The 20137-nt window shown below is 43.6% G+C and overlaps 1 protein-coding gene across 1 annotated transcript in view; it reads left to right on the top strand.

The window, feature by feature from the left end:
• Positions 1-8775: 8775 nt before the first annotated feature.
• Positions 8776-20137, top strand: part of LOC144954636 (semaphorin-4A-like) — a 169312-nt gene continuing 157950 nt past the window's right edge. Inside the window, exon 1 of the mRNA XM_078885100.1 lies at positions 8776-8801. The gene's annotated coding sequence lies outside the window, so the exon portion shown is untranslated. The remainder of the gene's footprint in view (positions 8802-20137) is intronic.

The following is a 20137-nucleotide window of genomic DNA, read 5'->3' as shown; positions in this document are numbered from 1 at the left end:
CTATATGGCAGTGCAAGCTTAGGTCCCTCTTTCTTCTGTCACCTTTCATTAACTCTTTAGACTCTCCCGTGGGCCTATGCGGTAAAACCGTATTCCTTTTACAACTGACCAAATTACAAAGCATCGGAAGAAGTCAATTCAAGTCTACATGCTGCTCATTTTGTTGAGAGCTCATGAAAAACGTGTTGCCAATGTGGATAATCGTTTGTATGAATATGCCAAATATTCGTCCAAACTCTAAAATAGGGACAATTAAAGAATTATTTGCTGCATTGGGAGTGGTGCACAAGCACAATTCACACATAAAGAACTCAACACATTCGTCGATAATACTTCCATCAAATAAATATATATAATAGACGACATTTCAGAAGAAGGGCCAATGCCCAAAAATGTCACTCACAAAAAGGAGAGGTTTGTTAAAGATTGTAATTTGAGAAATGTATGTCGTGTAGTCTATTAATGGATGAATGCTGCAGCCGGAAATTATTTGTAGGGAGAACCCTTTGGCTTGGGAGCCACCACAAAGTGTAAACCCAGAGACCCTTGGTTGTTCTGCTTTGCTGATTCGTGAAAATTTTAAGAAAATCTGTTTAATCTCCCCATTGGTGGTGTCAAAAAGACTTTCGCCAGGAATACATCATGCAGAAGTTCATAATGCATTTTGTGTCAGCTTAAAACGTGGACAATTTTTGTTGTTGCTGATTGATTACCTTTGGTGACACAAGCGCTTAGCGCACTGCACTGTGACTATAGCGACCAGAGTTCTTATTCGTGGCCATGTCCAACATCAGTTGGCCATTCTGAACTGAGCTGCATTGTAGAATATGCTCAAACAACCTATGTGACAAACATGGTGCGAGGAGGCTTCCATCCAGCAGTGAATTGGCAAAGGTGTAAACATTATGATCTTGAGAGTAACATAGTCAGTTAGTTTTGCCTCACATTTTTTATGGCATGATATGTTACCATCGCGTGGTAGTTATACTGCAGTAAACATAGTGTTAACACTTTAAAATAATTAACATCCCTTTGGCAATCCACTGCTGGATAAAGGCCTCCCCACACGATGTTGGTCATTGGAGATCTTTGATCATATTTCACCACCGTAGTAAGCACAGGTTGGCGAGGTTACGGCGGTGGGGGTGTGGACGCATCTGTTTAGATATCGCTTTGCCAATTATGTAAGCCGAGGCCAGGAATTAAAACATGGGTCACTGGGTTCACAGTGCCGTGCACTAATCACGGCACCACCGCTCCATTATTATTAAACATATATATGCTAAGGTTCTATTGACCTCTATGGAGTCTTTCATATGTTTGTTTCGTCTTACTAAACAGAGCTAGATGCCACTTAGCTTAACTAAAGGATCAAAATTTGCCCAAGGTGGTAATTTACAAACTGTCTGGAATGGTCATGATTGCGATGAATATTGTCATCATCATCATAGTCATGATGACCATAATTTTCGATTTAAAGCTTTCGTGACTGCAGGGATTCATCTTCTTGGTTCTTTCGGTAAAGTCACGTAGAAGGGAAGTAATAAAATAATAAATACTTCCCTTCTATGTGACTTTACCGAAAGAACCAAGAAGATGACCATAATGTTCAGCACAGAAAGGCAGATCTCGCAATTTAAGAGCACGATGAGAATAATGTGCGAGCACGTTCTCAAACGGCAGCCTCTCTTCAGCACCATGTGCGCCTTGTCAAACGTTGAGCGATGCTTTAACAAAAGTCACGCACAAATGTCATAGGGAATATCCCGTGTTTGGATTGACAGTGATTCCTTGAGATACATGCGTGAACTTTGAAGTCGTTGTTTATTATTAGAGTCAGCACAGCAAGGGGAAAGTGCAATGCTTGCTCATTAAGCATTCAGCCCTGCAAATAAGGAGGCAGTCCTGGTTAACCCAATGACGGATTGCGTTTTTTACTTTTTAAATAAGAACTGTACTTTCATAATTACATACACCACTGTGGCATGCTGCTGTGGTGTGATAATGAGATACTCTGGAGTCGCGATCCAGAAGTTGCCGGTTCGATCTGGCTGCGCAACTGGCTAAATGGGGTTCATTTTTGTGCAAGGAATTCAATTGATCTCCGAGCATGGCAGCTGAAACAGGGGACATGTTACTTAAATACTTTCCCAGCAGTACGAGTAGACTCGCTAGTTGATTGGTAGTATGCCACCTGAGTTTGGGTAAAGTGTGAGTATTGCCATCTCTCCCAAGACATCTGGCCAGAATGGAAGAGGAGGCCAACATACCCTCGAGAGGCAAACTCTATAGCTACCTCTAGTGGAGGCCTTTCCTCCAGCAGTTACATCCGCAAATAAATTGCAGGGTTGCTCCTTATCTTGCCACACTGCGTTGCAATTCAGAAAAAAAAACTATGACTCATTGCTTTCAAAAAACGTCCTATTGAAATGATAATTAGAAGTTATCAAACAAAATTGGCATGTAAAAAGGTGCACTGTCACAAGAACGGTTTGATTAAAGTTAAAGTATAATTGTTCTCCACTATATGAAGTCATCCGTGGTTAAGAGCTGCCTTTCTCACCCTGGCTGGCAGGAGAGGCAGGTGGTGCCCGAGTTCATTCTGCTGGAACGGCAGTGTCGTCCAAACCAAACAGCACCTCTTGTGCGGTGCACTAGCGAACTGCACAGTCACGCTTTGCGCTGTTATAGTCAATGTCGAGCACCTAGTTCCCACCACTGCAAGCAATGAGTTGTTTTAAACCGTTGAGTAATTGGCCTCAAATATATTCGTCGCTAATATACATTTTCTCACGTACCTTTCCCCCCCCCCCTCTTTTTTGTTTAACGTTTAAAAAAATGAAATTTTCGTATGTATGACATTTATTTTTCAGCGGAGGGGAGCAGCGGTGCAGGGGATGGCGTGCTGCACTGTTATCACGGAGACCTGAGTTTGATTCCTGGCCATGGCTAACACCAGTGGCGAGCGGCATCTGATCCAGTCCACGGACCTCGACCCACTACTTTCACCAAACCCAAACTGACCAGCGTGGTGATATGCAATCAAACCATCTCCAAAATCAACGCCATGCGGGAAAGCCTTCATACAGCAGTGGGCAGGAAAGGGCTTCAAATCATATTACTTTATTATTATGTTAATGGTTTACAATCTAATTATAGAGAGAGAGTTTGGGATTTAAAGTTGAATTACGTTAACACGTTGAGCCTGCCGTCACCGATCTCAACAAATATTACGCAACCGTTTGCAAAGAATAACACTGCGCTGCCCAGGGTGTGCGTTATCTGAAGGCCGTGTCTTCATCGCCGTGCTGATTCCTGTAAAGGAGAACCAACGCTCTCGCTTTAATGTGGCTCACATGTTGGTGAGCGTCCGTGCTGTGAGCTGAGAACACATGTGTGGCTCTGAATTCAAAGGTTTGCGTTGAAAAAGAAATGTTTGAGTCACGGAACCTGGAACGAAATGTCAGGGATTAAATGGAACACCTGGTAAATATGAGCGAGAGAGAGACTCCGACTGTGGAGCATGCATGTGTTTCGTATTAGCCTGCACGTTCAGCTTATAGCAATGCAAAGTCGATCAAAGAAACCAGTCTTTCTCTTCTCGCCAGCAGAAGCACTGCGATTTAAACAGTTGCATTTTTAGAAAAGCACCTGATTTTATTTTTCTGTTCTTTATTTTTTAGTGCTCGATATTCTACGCATTATATTGATTTGTGGTAAGTATTGATCAATAATAGTGCAATGTATTTATGTTTTTATATGCGGAGATCAATAATGTCTTTGGAGCATGAAAGAGCGTATGCACGTTGCATGAAAGGAAAGTTGATATTTATAACATAACTCAAAATGTAAAAAGTGCAAGATGATCATACTATAACAATAATTACATTGTTATTACAAAGCAAAGACGGTGCCTTTCTTTTGTTCTCCCAAGAGAACTTCAACCAATAAAAAAACATGTGCTAAATTAACAACGTGATGGTTGTATGTTTTAAGGTTCATACTTTAAGATAACCGCAGTGGTGTAATGTGTATTATTTAATCTAAACCAGTCCACTCGTATCCATTCCCGTAGCTGCAAGGTTCTTAAGTGCTCTGTCGATTAGGCCCTTGAACACTGGACCCCCTACTCAATAATTTACACGTTTCTGGTAGGGTGAGCAGGGAGAAATTCTAACCATATACTTATATATCGTGTATGATGATGGCATGTCTTGATTCTTAGTAGGCGATGCTCGGATATGGAAAACGACCAACTGCATTCGATTTGTATTAAATTCATATCCATTCACAATGCCTCGTGTAGCTAGTTAGGATACCAATGAGATTCCTTCCATTTGCTGCAATGGGAAAAGATAGTGCGTATCGTGGAGTCATGCCGATGATAAATTACGGTACTGTACCGTGGCTTGGGATTTCGTTCACAGCCAAGTTAGAAACAAAGAGATCTTTAGTCTATTGAGACGCAACACTGTATTCATGTTTTATGTTACAACTTTGAATCTAACAATAGGGGTTTTCCCCTTTTTTCTGGCAACAAAACTGAAACCTTTTTACAAGGAATCATGTCTGCATTAACCACAATACTTGTGGTCAGAATGCAAACAAAAACACACTGATAATATATGCATTGTCCTTGAAACTGATTGGTCCACACCAGAGACGGCTTTCCTTGGAACCTCGTCTCAAACGGTGCTAGACCAGAGGACGCCAAAAGGCGTAGAGCTCAAAGACAATGCACTATCAAAGCAATGAGGGCTCGGGGTAAACATCTACATCATTTGACCTCCTTTTCCAGGACCGAAATATGACAATAGGGTTTCTCTCCTTTTTTCTGGCAACAAAACTGAAACCTTTTTACAAGGAATCATGTCTGCATTAACTTTGTATTACGTGATAACATTGAATAATTTACAGCTCTTTGTCAGCCCACGACTGGGTGAAGGGCCTCCCAATGCCATGTCAGATGTGGCGGTTGTTTGATGAGGCTTTGCCACGTCGGGCTCGTGTGGGTGTGGTGAGGTGTGGATGCGGGACCGGTTCGGACATCGTTCGCCACTGCCGTTTGCCGTGGCTGGGAATCAACCCATTTCACAGCACAGTGCGCTAACCACTGTGCCGTCACTCCACCCACTGAATTGTACGAATGATTAAAAGAAAGATACAATGTTGTGGGTACTGTAGGTGTTATTAATGAGTGTCAATTTAGCTATGGGTCCTGTGTGAATTTCCACGAAATAAGTTCAACGTACATAGATACAATCGGAAAATGTTGTTAAACCAAGGGCCATACTGCGCCTCATGGTATTGAGTTGCAGCGAGAGAGTATGGCCTGGAACCTGTATTCGTTGATTGGATCCTGTGAAGTTGTGTACATGTGGAGCTCTTTGTGAACCCACTGCTGGGTGAGGGCCTCCTCCCTCAGGCCGTGCGGGTCGTGGGGGATTATTTGAGCAAACTTTTGCACGGTGGTTGGGTTGCATTATGAAGGCGGGGCATGTGAACGTGAGAGCATTGTAAGTGCAGTACAATAGTGGATTTTGCTGCAGTGCCCTCGGTTACTCACCACGTAGACACTTGTTAGAAAAGTGTGCGGTCTGTGGACTAAATATTAGGACACTGAGTCACTTCCAGCAACACCGTCAGTCCATCAGACTCCTTAAGTAAAACCACCAGTTCTGACGCTTCTATTCTGCTTATTCACACCTGGGTGGTCTGGTGTAGGGTTGTTCTACTGGTACATATTATTTACCTGAATGTTTGACATTTACCTTTCAAGCAACAGTTACAACATTTACTCTCAACCTCTTCCAAGATAAAAAAAAAGCAGAATTTTTTTTATTTTTTATTTTCTTCAGATACTGATTTTCCATTATAAACCGTACAAACACTTGCGGTGTGCCTGAGCAATGGCAAACGCCGGGACAGTGTTAGATAAATGACACTTTATTTAACGGGTGCCTTTTATGACTTTCAGACTTCCTTTCCGAGCCCCCCCCACCACTCCCTAGCAACGTTTCCTTTGATGTGTTTTCTCATCGGCGACCTCCCCCCCCGCCACGCACCCACCCAGCCACCCAGCCAACCCCGTCTGCTCGTCACGAGCGCGTGCTCGGAGGCAGACGTGGGCCCAGGTGCCGAAGGAGGAGGGTACGTGCCCTCACGGCGGCGGTGGCGGCGTGGCACGCCAAAGGGCCGCCGCGCTCTTCCCCTTCAATAAACAACGAGGCCCCCCCCACCCCGGCCCTGCGTGGAAAAGCCCACGGGGCGTGACCGATCGGCCGCAGACGGGCGCACCTGGTTTGATGGCAAAGCCATCGCAAAACAAAAACCAAACTCCCAACCACGCCGCCCACATCCGGACACGCGAATTAAGCGGTGACGTTGTCGAGCAGTCGCGTTTGACTCAATTATAGTGCATTATTGTTATTATATATGTGTGTGTGTAATAACCGCCACGACGGCCTGCAACGCCATGGGGAGGCCTTCATCCAGCAGTGGATTAACAAAAGGGATCTACCTGCACACGAACAACTGCAGGGCGTGTATTTTGACTGGTAATAAGAGTGGGAATCTTAAGCCTCAATTTGTTTTGTTAGACATTTGCTGGGATTTGCCGATGGACAGACACGCCCGGGCAATAGGAGTGTGACATTTTCATAAATTTCTGGGCCGAAAACAGAAATGAGCTTCGCTCGAGTTTTACTTCAGCAAGGCGACAGTTTTACCTGAATTAAGCTTTGGGATAATTTGGCTATAAGCCTTCAAAGGCTTTTTTATCATTATTGGGTAACGTACAAAGTTGAGGATCTATTTGTGTAAACGGTGATAAAAATGAGTCTTTGTCTTACTTCCCAATGAGGCATTGAGTAAATGCCCAAATACCCTCATTGTAAGAAAGTTCAAACTCATTCCAACAATTGTGCTCTGTACTCTGTTCCTGTTGGTTTCATCATCAATTCAACGTGACATCAGTGGTAACGCACGGTAATTGTACTTTGATAATATGACCCCTTTTTTTGTTCGTCCTGTAATTGCACTGCAGCAGCAAAATTAGTCTCAGAATCAGAATCGGTGACACATTTTTTTTCGTGCATCAGGCAACCCTCTGTTTTTCAACACTGAGTCACATTTGACCTCGGAGATACTTTTTTAGCCGAGTGCACATGCAATGCACATCAAACAGAGTTAGAATCAAAGCAAAGTGGATCACGGTGTAACCCTCCACGCCACTCTGCGCACATGTAGCTTCGCAGGGCTGATGAGCATGAAAGTCATATTTCATGGTGCAGCATTGTCAAAGAATACGACGGTAACGATGACGATGATACACGTTGACGCATATTATCCAATTGCTAAATAAATCAAGCACACACACAGCATAGATACAATCGTGTTCGCATTAATAATGTGGCACAGCACATACACTTGTGAATTCATGAATTGTTTCCTAAACTAATCTTGGACTCCTGGTACCATGTGCTGTCCCTGCAGTACTCGCTAGAATACAGCTTGTCCAACACTTCCAAAACTCAACATGTTCGTCAATAACGCTGCCTTAAAGAGAGAACATATATAATAAGAGACGTTTCAGGCAATGGCTCTTCTTCATAACACATCACGTGGACATTATATAAAAAAGCGCCATTGCCCGTGACATCGCTGATTATATTATTTTAAAGACAGTTACTGACAAAAATGTGAGTTTTTTGTGTGATTTGGGCTTGTGCCCCACTCCCGGTGCAGTTTCCCCCCCCAAACAATTGGCAAATATCCGATGCTGTCAATGGAGATTGTCACCACTGGCTCAGTATTGCCATCAAAGGACACGCACCACCCATGCTTGTTCTTAAGTAGACAGATAATCTAATTTTTAATATACCATACAGTGTGTGTGTATATATATACACACATTATATATACGTTATATATACATCTTTGGAGTACAATTGTTTCTCAAATAATGTTTTGGTCTACCATGCAAATTGTATCATTCAGCATTCCAACTGCTCAAATGTCGCTTTTCTTTGTATAGTTTTCTAGTGTAGTGCTATCATCAGATGTATTGATATTATCATCATCATTGTCAATTAATATTAATTAAGCAATAGTGAGGGGGGGGGGACTATCAGACGTCTATTAAATATTGCAGTTCATCAATTAATCAGTAAATAACTGAGCATTAAAGCTGCGTTGCACAATACTCAACGAAATTATCAAACGCGCCCTCGTAAAATGTAAACAGGCTCAATGTGGATTGCCGGTCAAGGTAGATATCCCATGACTTGCTGCACCTTTGTTGAACAGTGATGTCTAACCCTTTAAGTAAGCATGCTCATATAATGGAGAAGGGCCCGTTAGCGAGCTGCTGATGTAGTGCTGGACCGTCCGTTTCGTGTTATGTTTTTTTTGGTGTTGAACCCTAATGTTTAAAGACGGCATGGAATTCGTGCCAGGATCCACCTTCTGGTGAAGTGCTTTGCAGCCCAGGCTTGGCTGGCCAGGGCTTTTGGCGTCCTCGTGTTTTTGAGACCCCCCCCCTCCCCCCAAGGGGCTGCAAGATGATATCCCCTTGATGAGCACAAGCCCTGAGTAGTGTCGCAAGGACCCCACCCTCCCGATGATAAGTCGACATCCACCACTCCCCCAGCCTTATCCTCACCCTCATCCCAACCCCTCCCATTTCCCCCTCCTCCGCCACCAGCCCATGCATTGGCGTCAACCCTCAATACCCTGAGCATGAAGCCACAAGCACCGCTGACGTCCGCTCTCAGCGAGTGACGCACGCGTCGTGAACAGAGGTGAGTGGTGCGAGTGTGTCCAGCCACGTGGCTGTGTGCGGTATCATCCTCTTGACACGTTTCGGTCTGCCGAGGGCTCAGACTTTAGATGATCCGTTGATGTATTTTATCCTCTGTGCATGAAACAATTGTGGACGAGCACATGCCTTTCTCTCCAATTCAACTGTACAGAGTCTCCTCTCTCTCTCTCTCTTCAAGACACATGCAGCAGTCTTCTAAAGAACGCGCCCTATGTCGGCAATTTTGGCGAAGGGTCCCCTGGGATGGGAGTGAAGAAAAGACCCATCCAGTACAGCAATTAGCATGTGCCCTGGCTGGGCTTGGGTTGCACAAAGTGCAGCGACCTGTGAACTTTAGCGAAGTCACTGGCGGTGTGCATAGGCTGTTGCAGTCCACATCTTTATATGTAATGCCCTGTGGGCTGTGTGCCCGCTTAAGCTGATTTGGCTGCCTCTTAGGGTGGGGTGAGTGTGGCTTGATAGGTTGGTTCGGGGGTGTTGGCTAAGTATAATCTGTGATTTTGCATGAACTGGCCTGTACAGCTATACAAAGCCCCTATGTGTCCTGGGACCCTTGCAATTTGCTGTCATGAATATTGAATTTCTAAGTTAAATTAGCTGAAAAAAGAGTGATGAACACATTATAAATAAACTACGATGAATTACAATAGATACATGTGAAAATAATGTTTTATATATATATATTTTACTTTGACCATTCCATGCACTGGACTAAATTTGAAAAATATCCAGGGTATTATTCACATATTGCTGAATTATATGGTGCAAAAGTGATACTTAGAAGAGGTCATTCTCTGACCTTATTTCTGGATGTGCATAATAATCATTTAAAGAAGCTGAGTTTCACATTGCTAAAAACAATGCTAATGGAGGTAGCACTGCGACTACTGAAAGAGCATTTAACAAAGCTTATAACAATTCTTAATAAGGAAACGTGAAATCTCAGCAAAGTGGTGTTTTTTCTGCAATTATCGCAACAAAACCATTACTGAAGCTATGCTAATCTTGACAAGCTGGTATTTAAGTGCATATTAACTCTGTATAAATGCACTTGAGTGTGTTTGTCATTCTGGGATAGGAACTGCCATCTTGCCCTCGTGGTTGACACTTATCTTGACAGAGGCCCCTGACAACAAAAACCGTCCAGTGGATTTATTTTTCAGGGACAGATTAAAAACTCGGTTTGAGTTTTTTTAGTCACGCATGACTGTGGTCGGGCTTGTGCTTGCAGCGACGCCTATTATGGGCTGCGGTGTGAGTGCAGAGCTTTATGACATTTCTGCTGCCCGCGTGTCACCGGGGAGAAGACAAAGTTATTGCCAGCACTCCCAGTTGTACAGGCAACTTGAAGAATTCCAATAGGGTTCAAAATAAGGAGGTGACTGAGTGGCTCAAGGGAGGGTGGCGAAGACCCACATCAGACTGAGCTTCGGCTCTGAGTGACCGCTTGGAGTTAAAGGGTCACTTTTTTGTGGTGACTGCATAAACACCAAGAAGGATGACTGTTTGCACTTCACTCTGAAAATACATTAATTGGTAATAGCTGCACAGTGAACTGGGCAATTTTCTGCTCAGCTGAAAAGCCCTCTCAGTGAATGCAGCTAAAACGAGTGAATGGATAATTTACACGGAGATATGTCTTGGTGGGACTGTGGCCTTTTTGAGACGTGCTAGCTCCGGTGGATGTTGGAGTCAGCAGTTATCCTTTAAAGTGTTGGCGTGTACAGAATAGCTTTGATGCGTTAAGGATGTACCACCCATTAAAACACAGTGGTGCTTTAAAAATTATATATCATCACAATCATCGTAATGATACACAATTCACAACACAGACATAATTTGTGAAACATCCAAACTATGTAAGGTCTATAAGTGTAACCTTTAGAATAACGTTAATATGCAACATTCCAAATATCAATAGAGTGAAAAAAATAGAATCTGAGCATTATAAACAGAACCAGCAAGCACGTATGTATACTGTAATGGCCATTGTCTCATTGGGTCACGGTGTAGCCAGTGCGTTTGTCTCACAACTCAGAAAATTTGGGATTCAAATCCTGACGCGGGATCGACTCAGTCATCCACAATCCCCCTCTTCTGGAAGTCGACTGTGGTTGTCCTCGCCATAGAAATGTCAAATTTGGCGCACTGGCTCATGGCCATGAGCAGAAAACACATTCCTGCTGCGGAGGGAGCTGATAGGAACGTTGGGTTGCTCGGTCAATAGCCAGGGTCAACGGCGGCATGGTGTATTCCGCAAATATGCCCGACTGTGAGGGCGGGCATAAGCCGGCGTGAGTAGGTTAAACGTTGAGTTTTATAAGGGCACCACGGGGTGACCAGCCCCTCCCCACCCAGCCCCACCCCTCCCACCCCCACCCAGCCCCACCCTCCCCACCCAGCCCCTCCCCACCCTCCCCTCCCCACCCAGCCCCTCCCCACCCTCCCCACTCAGCCCTCCCCACCCTCCCCTCTCCACCCAGCCCCACCCCTCCCATTTTTTGATGCAGGACGGACGGACACAATAATCCCCTGTGGGCTGGTGGAACCAGGTGGTTCCTACCAGTATAAGCGCTGCTCCTCTGCTACTTTTAATTTGGAGATACGTTCACCTGTGACTTATTTTTCATCCATAACAATAGAAGGTAGCTGCACATCTTGTAACACGTAACGATGGGTGTGCCTGTTGGTTGAAATTAATTATTCCACTATTGACGCATACATGAACAGCCATTTTTACAATTAGATTATTGGCAATATAAATTGTGTGCAAATGATATCCTGAGCTAGAACCAACAAATAACACGACAAATGTGATGGTAGATAGGAGACAACCACTACTCCTAACTTTAATCAGGACTGTGCATTGTGACAATTCATCGGATCTCTTGGGGGCCGTGAATCATTACGTGTAACGACATTATCATCTCTGTCTTGGAAAAGGTCGCAGCGTCCTCGCATCGTTTCTCTATCTCAGTTTAACACGTAGGCTTTCGCGACCAATATTATTCATAATCAACGTTTTTGGGTTCAGATCGCGTTATTTATAAATGTGTCGTAATCCTCCACCACCCGACACGGCCAATCAGTAAAAAAGTGTCACGTTGACAACAGACAAATAGTTCACTGCTTTAGCCCACCAGTGTGTTGAAGCGTGAAACCACAACATTTACTATTTTTGAGTACGATGTTTCGCTGGTAATTGCATCCAGCATCATCGGGCAATTCGCCAGAATGGTGAGGCTCTGCTCTGGCTCCCGGTCTTATATAGAGCAGCAGCAGAAGGGTGACGTCATCATTAACTCATCAACTATCTCAAGCCGACGAGCCCCTTGCTCGCTACTTAGCAGGCGACGTGGATGCGTGTCGGGGAGCGAGCGTGGAATCTGCGCTATCTCTCACGCTCTGATCACGTGCCACAGAAAACCAGCTGTTCCACGCGATCCTCTCGCATCAACGCGCCTTTCTGCCGGGATGGGACAACTGCTTGCTGTCGCGCGCTATTTGGCACGCGACAGCAAATGCGTACAGCCAGGCGCTCGAACAATGGTTGGTTGTCTTGTAAGCCACAAGTGTCCCATGCATTTCGGCAGATAACGCCTGCCGTTCAACAAATCAATTTATACCGTTTGTGATTTGACGACGGATATTTTGACGAAATTATTTTTGCATCTCAAATGATTCATGTAATCACAGACATGCAATATGCTGAAGACTAAAAGGTGGTACAGGTATTGTATTTACAGTTTATATGTGGTAGTTGACTTAAAACAATCTCATTGCGATAATTCATGCAGAAAAGAAATAACATTTGACTTGTTATTAAAGTTTGTACTTTAGGTGTAAAATTGTCTGCTGTTTTGAATTCGTACTTAAAAGTGTATGGAATGAAAGTTTGCATGAACGTGTAGTACAGTCGTTGCAATTAGTCTAGAAGTGTGGATGATGGCGGACGTGACTGCAAGGTATATTCACTCCACTACCACGGCACAAGACTTGCAGGCTGATTGATGTGTTTGCAAAAATAAATTATTCCATATTTGGTTATTTTAAACGGCCACTTAGGAAGAAAATGCTATTGATTTATCTATTTTTATCACCATACATGTATATTGTCAGGGACTCCAATTTCTGCCAATCCTTGAATAAGGCCCTCGGCATTTATATCACTGGAGAGAAATTTCACACGTTGAAAAAAAAAATCGATCAGAGTAAATATCAGTTTGTCCTCCCTCTGTGCACTATCTCAGTATCACCAACCCACTTTAAAGCTCCTTGTGCTTTATAACGGGGGGAGGGGGGGGAGGCCAAAGTAAATATGACAGTTGCATTCAGTTAAGTCACACCTGCTACGAGCCTTTGGCTCATTCATCTAGAAATGCCTTTGCTTCAGCTCTGGCTGGCGAATGAGGACTCTCCGCCCCTGGCACGCTGGCACAGCAGCAGTTGCGCCATGGTCGGTGGCACTGTGCCCTCTTGTTTGGCCGCACACAATAAGCTCCCTATTCACAGAGGACAGGGCAGCACCCCACTGAGCTGGACGCAAATCAACAGAACGGAAGCAGGCCGAGTCCCTTTAGAAGCAGCGGCGGCGTGCTCGGAATAAGGAGTAATGCGGGTAAGGTGAGCGAGCGAGCGCTGTGTAATTCGTGCACTTTTAGCCGTCCAGAATTCAGGCTGAGAGGAGGGCCAGTGATTGAACTTGAATTTAAATCTTCATGCGTGAAGAGTGGGTGTGGGTGTTGGTTTTTTGACGTAAAACAGGGCAGTTCATTAATGATGTTGGGCCGATTGCCTTTTCTGTTTGTAATAATAATAAAAACGGGTAAAGGAGGGTGTGTTATGGATTATTGCGTCGTAAGACTGTGAAGAGATGGTGACGGCTTGGAGAGGCCTGCATCCAGGAATGGTCAGATCATGGCTGATGATACCGTTGCTGAAAGAGGGTTTATTTAGTGAAATAAAAAAAATATTGCAAGGTTATCACCCATAGGACCCTCAATACAGACCAACGTATCGCAATATCATTTCTTTAGACAAGGCAATCCTAATCTGGTCGTGATGCCAATTAATCTCATCAGCGTGGCGTTAGCCTGCTGAATGAATGATAATGGGTAGTTAGAGGCAGCAACCAACCACGAGATATACGGAGCTGAGAAATGTGGTGCCTATCTATATTTCTACGAGTTGTCCTTTGTAATCAGCATTAAAAACGTGTTGCTAATAGTCATAATAATGTTGTTGTGACAGTGTCTGCTGAACTGAAGATCTGGTGAACTGATCATGTCATCCATGTGCTTTAAATATCCTGGCTCACCGGTGGCATATGTTAGTCGTAAGTGTGCGTCAGACCTTAATTCAATGTTGTATCATCTCACATTTGAATCCTTGTGACATAGCGTCCTGGCTTTGGTATTTATAGCTTCTCCAAGTCGGACCATTGATATTGGCCTTGTTCTTTTCCCGTAAACGGTGGCAATTCTTCAAACGATGAAGGCTGGCTTGACCTGCTTCGCAATTATTCGTAGCTAGGATGGTGTGAGAATGACATGCCAAGTGCTGCATGCTGCCAGCCTTATTCACCTAGCCAAGGTTTAAACTTTTACACTATGAGATCTCTTTTACCAGTGGCAAAATATAATGGTAGGTTTTTACCCTTTTAACTGGTACAAAACTGACACCTTTATTCAAGGCATCATGTTTGCAATGACCACAACACAAGTAGTCAATAAAGCAAACAAAAAGAAGCAACTCTGATAAGGATAATAATATGCACTGTCCTTGAAGTTGATTGGCCCACACCCGAGACGGCTTTCTTTAGAGCCTAGTCCCCATTAGTGTAGGGCCAGATGACACCAGAAGGCGTACAACTCAAAAACAGTGCAATATCAGAGTATTGAGAGTTCGGGGTAAACATTTACACTATGAGATCTCTTTTACCAGTGGCAAAATATAATGGTAGGTTTTTACCCTTTTAACTGGTACAAAACTGACACCTTTATTCAAGGCATCATGTTTGCAATGACCACAACACAAGTAGTCAATAAAGCAAACAAAAAGAAGCAACTCTGATAAGGATAATAATATGCACTGTCCTTGAAGTTGATTGGCCCACACCCGAGACGGCTTTCTTTAGAGCCTAGTCCCCATTAGTGTAGGGCCAGATGACACCAGAAGGCGTACAACTCAAAAACAGTGCAATATCAGAGTATTGAGAGTTCGGGGTAAACATTTACACTATGAGATCTCTTTTACCAGTGGCAAAATATAATGGTAGGTTTTTACCCTTTTAACTGGTACAAAACTGACACCTTTATTCAAGGCATCATGTTTGCAATGACCACAACACAAGTAGTCAATAAAGCAAACAAAAAGAAGCAACTCTGATAAGGATAATAATATGCACTGTCCTTGAAGTTGATTGGCCCACACCCGAGACGGCTTTCTTTAGAGCCTAGTCCCCATTAGTGTAGGGCCAGATGACACCAGAAGGCGTACAACTCAAAAACAGTGCAATATCAGAGTATTGAGAGTTCGGGGTAAACATTTACACTATGAGATCTCTTTTACCAGTGGCAAAATATAATGGTAGGTTTTTACCCTTTTAACTGGTACAAAACTGACACCTTTATTCAAGGCATCATGTTTGCAATGACCACAACACAAGTAGTCAATAAAGCAAACAAAAAGAAGCAACTCTGATAAGGATAATAATATGCACTGTCCTTGAAGTTGATTGGCCCACACCCGAGACGGCTTTCTTTAGAGCCTAGTCCCCATTAGTGTAGGGCCAGATGACACCAGAAGGCGTACAACTCAAAAACAGTGCAATATCAGAGTATTGAGAGTTCGGGGTAAACATTTACACTATGAGATCTCTTTTACCAGTGGCAAAATATAATGGTAGGTTTTTACCCTTTTAACTGGTACAAAACTGACACCTTTATTCAAGGCATCATGTTTGCAATGACCACAACACAAGTAGTCAATAAAGCAAACAAAAAGAAGCAACTCTGATAAGGATAATAATATGCACTGTCCTTGAAGTTGATTGGCCCACACCCGAGACGGCTTTCTTTAGAGCCTAGTCCCCATTAGTGTAGGGCCAGATGACACCAGAAGGCGTACAACTCAAAAACAGTGCAATATCAGAGTATTGAGAGTTCGGGGTAAACATTTACACTATGAGATCTCTTTTACCAGTGGCAAAATATAATGGTAGGTTTTTACCCTTTTAACTGGTACAAAACTGACACCTTTATTCAAGGCATCATGTTTGCAATGACCACAACACAAGTAGTCAATAAAGCAAACAAAAAGAAGCAACTCTGATAAGGATAATAATATGCACTGTCCTTGAAGTTGATTGGCCCACACCCGAGACGGCTTTCTTTAGAGCCTAGTCCCCATTAGTGTAGGGCCAGATGACACCAGAAGGCGTACAACTCAAAAACAGTGCAATATCAGAGTATTGAGAGTTCAAACATGATGCCTTGAATAAAGGTGTCAGTTTTGTACCAGTTAAAAGGGTAAAAACCTACCATTATATTTTGCCACTGGTAAAAGAGATCTCATAGTGTAAATGTTTACCCCGAACTCTCAATACTCTGATATTGCACTGTTTTTGAGTTGTACGCCTTCTGGTGTCATCTGGCCCTACACTAATGGGGACTAGGCTCTAAAGAAAGCCGTCTCGGGTGTGGGCCAATCAACTTCAAGGACAGTGCATATTATTATCCTTATCAGAGTTGCTTCTTTTTGTTTGCTTTATTGACTACTTGTGTTGTGGTCATTGCAAACATGATGCCTTGAATAAAGGTGTCAGTTTTGTACCAGTTAAAAGGGTAAAAACCTACCATTATATTTTGCCACTGGTAAAAGAGATCTCATAGTGTAAATGTTTACCCCGAACTTTCAATACTCTGATATTGCACTGTTTTTGAGTTGTACGCCTTCTGGTGTCATCTGGCCCTACACTAATGGGGACTAGGCTCTAAAGAAAGCCGTCTCGGGTGTGGGCCAATCAACTTCAAGGACAGTGCATATTATTATCCTTATCAGAGTTGCTTCTTTTTGTTTGCTTTATTGACTACTTGTGTTGTGGTCATTGCAAACATGATGCCTTGAATAAAGGTGTCAGTTTTGTACCAGTTAAAAGGGTAAAAACCTACCATTATATTTTGCCACTGGTAAAAGAGATCTCATAGTGTAAATGTTTACCCCGAACTCTCAATACTCTGATATTGCACTGTTTTTGAGTTGTACGCCTTCTGGTGTCATCTGGCCCTACACTAATGGGGACTAGGCTCTAAAGAAAGCCGTCTCGGGTGTGGGCCAATCAACTTCAAGGACAGTGCATATTATTATCCTTATCAGAGTTGCTTCTTTTTGTTTGCTTTATTGACTACTTGTGTTGTGGTCATTGCAAACATGATGCCTTGAATAAAGGTGTCAGTTTTGTACCAGTTAAAAGGGTAAAAACCTGCCATTAAGGTTTAAACTCCTTAACCGAACCCAGATTTGTAAGGCAAGTACGGCACTGTATGTGGTTTTCAAATAGAGACTTAAATGTATTCCTACTCTACCAGCTTGTTGTCCTTCCCCCGCGCCTCTGCTTAGCTACGTACAGTGCAAAATAAGTCCAACATACATTTACAAATGGTTAAGTGAGTAGTCTCTTTTAAGCCATTAGACTGAAGTTAAAAGATCACCTTTCATGTACTTAACCATTTAATTATTCAAAAGTTAAACACCGCAAATGTATTGTTTATAATTTACAGTGTGGCTTATTACTTGTAATTATTCATACATTTTTACCTTAGATGGCATAAAACTATCCCAGAAGTCATGACCAAACATCTCATGAATCGGGAAATCGGCAAGGAAATGTAACTTGCGTCTACGAACTGATTAAGCTAAAAATATTGTTTATAAATACATTCTAATAGTTTGAACAAATAATTACAAAAATAAATGATGTGCAAAAAAGCTGATGGGAGTGTTTCCATTTCCTTCAAAAATGTCGACGAATAGTTTCTTTATTAAACATTGCCACACTTCCACGTGTGCACGTCAAAAATGGGCACCATTTTTCTTTCTTTGCCACGGCGTCACCACGACAACCCTGTCGATCACATGGGACCTCGCGCAGCCAGTCACGGCTCTCTTGCACGTGTAACGAGAAATAGCGTCATCATGATTTTGAACATACTTGAGTTTCAGATCCAAGCCTAACTTCATTTCCCCTGTGGTGTGGGTCACGTTCGACTTTCCAAGAAGGCTATAAACATCACTTACTGTAAGCAACGTTAGTGCAGAAAAGCTGCGTCATCTTAACATTACAGTATATGTTGTGCTTTAAAGTGTATGGTCAGTAAGCAACGTGTGTGGAAATGATCATTTCAATGCGGTACCGGACTCTGTATTCTACAAAAGGGGCCGTCCATAAATGACGTCACGCACCTGGGGGGGGGGGTCAGACATTTGTGACGATGTGTGACGAGGGGGGGTTTTAGAAAGGTGACGTCACATAAAAATGCGCAAATTTAAATAAATATAGACAACACGTTCTACTTAATTAAATATACTTTTTAATAAATGTTTTCTCCTACAGCATCAGAGTGCAGCGCCACATTCAATACGCTCTACAATGACAATAGTTTAAAGCGATTTGGGGGGGGGGGGGCAGAGCTTTGTGACGTCATATTTGAGGGGGGTCTTACTTTTTGTGACGCCGTGTGACGAGGGGGGGGGGGGTCAAAAATCGTCAAAAATCGCGTGACGTCATTTATGGACAGCCCCAAAGGCGCTGCTGTATTTAAGGGTTATCTTTAGAGATTGCTCGGTAGTTCAGAGGTGACGGTACCACGTAGTTATCAAACAGTGCACAATTTGGTTTTGCACTGATTTGGTAATTTTCTCGGACTGATCATTTAAATATCTCAATTTAAATATGACCGTCATGCGACACACTCTTAGCAGTGTGTACGGGAAAGTGTTTCCCCCTAATGTGTGAAGTGATTAAAAGCCACGTACATAATTTTTCAGGAGTTCTGTGCAAAATGTGTCTTACAGCCCTTCTCTGACATCCAGGGGATGATGGCCGTGAGATCTTTGACTGGATTCTTTATCTCACAACATTACGCTGAGAGCACAATGGGATTAAAAGGAAGGGGGGGGGGGAACTCACAAAAGACCCAAGGCATCACTCACTGTCTGGTGTATGCTCATTATTTGATGACACCGCATTGACAGTGGTGCGCAAGTACAAACACATTGTCCTGCGGAGGGAGCTGGTAGGAACGTTTGGTTGCTCGGTCAATGGCCAGGGTCAACGGCGGCGTGGTGTATTCCGCAAATATGCCCGACTGTGAGGGCGGGCACAAGTCGGCGTGAGTAGGTTACACGTTGAGTTTTATAAGGGCACCACGGGGTGACCAGCCCCTCCCCACCCAGCCCCACCCCTCCCACCCCCCACCCAGCCCCACCCTCCTCACCCAGCCCCTCCCCACACTCCCCAACCAGCCCCTCCCCACCCTCCCCTCCCCACCCAGCCCCACCCTCCCCACCCCCTCCCCAACCTCCCCTCCCCACCCAGCCCCTCCCTCCCCACCCAGCCCCTCCCTGTACGACGGACGGACACAATAATCCCCTGTGGGCTGTTGTAACCAGGAGGTTCCTACTAGTATTAACAAATGCAACTCAACACATTCGTCAATTACATTGCTGCCTTAAATGCAACAAGTATAGCTGACATTTCAGACAAGAGCCCTGCATGTGGTATGAAAAACGGCCATTGCTTGAAACTTCACCTATTATATATATTTTTTCTTTACAGGCAGTATTATTGACCGATGTTTTGCGATCTTGTATATGACGTACATTATTACAGCACTCTATATAAAATATGCATTATTGATATACATGTGCGAGCTTTTTAAATAAGTTTATGCCTGCATATATAATGGCAGTTTAGGCTACTAAACGTACAGTATTAATAGGGGGAAGTGGTCCTGAGCTTTTGTTTACAGAATCCACGCAAAAGTGAACGCGACTCGCTGAGCTCAGCAACTTATTGCACTTGCTCACCACACCAAAACTATGCTCGGCTCTTGCAAAATATGTATGACCTTCAGTACAACCACACACATTGCACCGAGATGCATGGCAAAGAACTAGCAACTGTGCCAATACAATCGAAGTGAACGTTCGTCCATCCTGCGGAATTTACTTAGCTCCACCGTGCATCGCCTCGTACTTTGAATTCCATTTGATCAGACTGAGAAAGGACAATCTATTTGAAGACGAGAAAGTTTC

Source organism: Lampetra fluviatilis, chromosome 3 (genome assembly GCF_964198595.1).
Source record: "Lampetra fluviatilis chromosome 3, kcLamFluv1.1, whole genome shotgun sequence".
Taxonomy (NCBI): domain Eukaryota; kingdom Metazoa; phylum Chordata; class Hyperoartia; order Petromyzontiformes; family Petromyzontidae; genus Lampetra; species Lampetra fluviatilis.
Note: the sequence above shows the minus strand (reverse complement) of the source record. Positions and strands in the feature narration are given on the sequence as shown.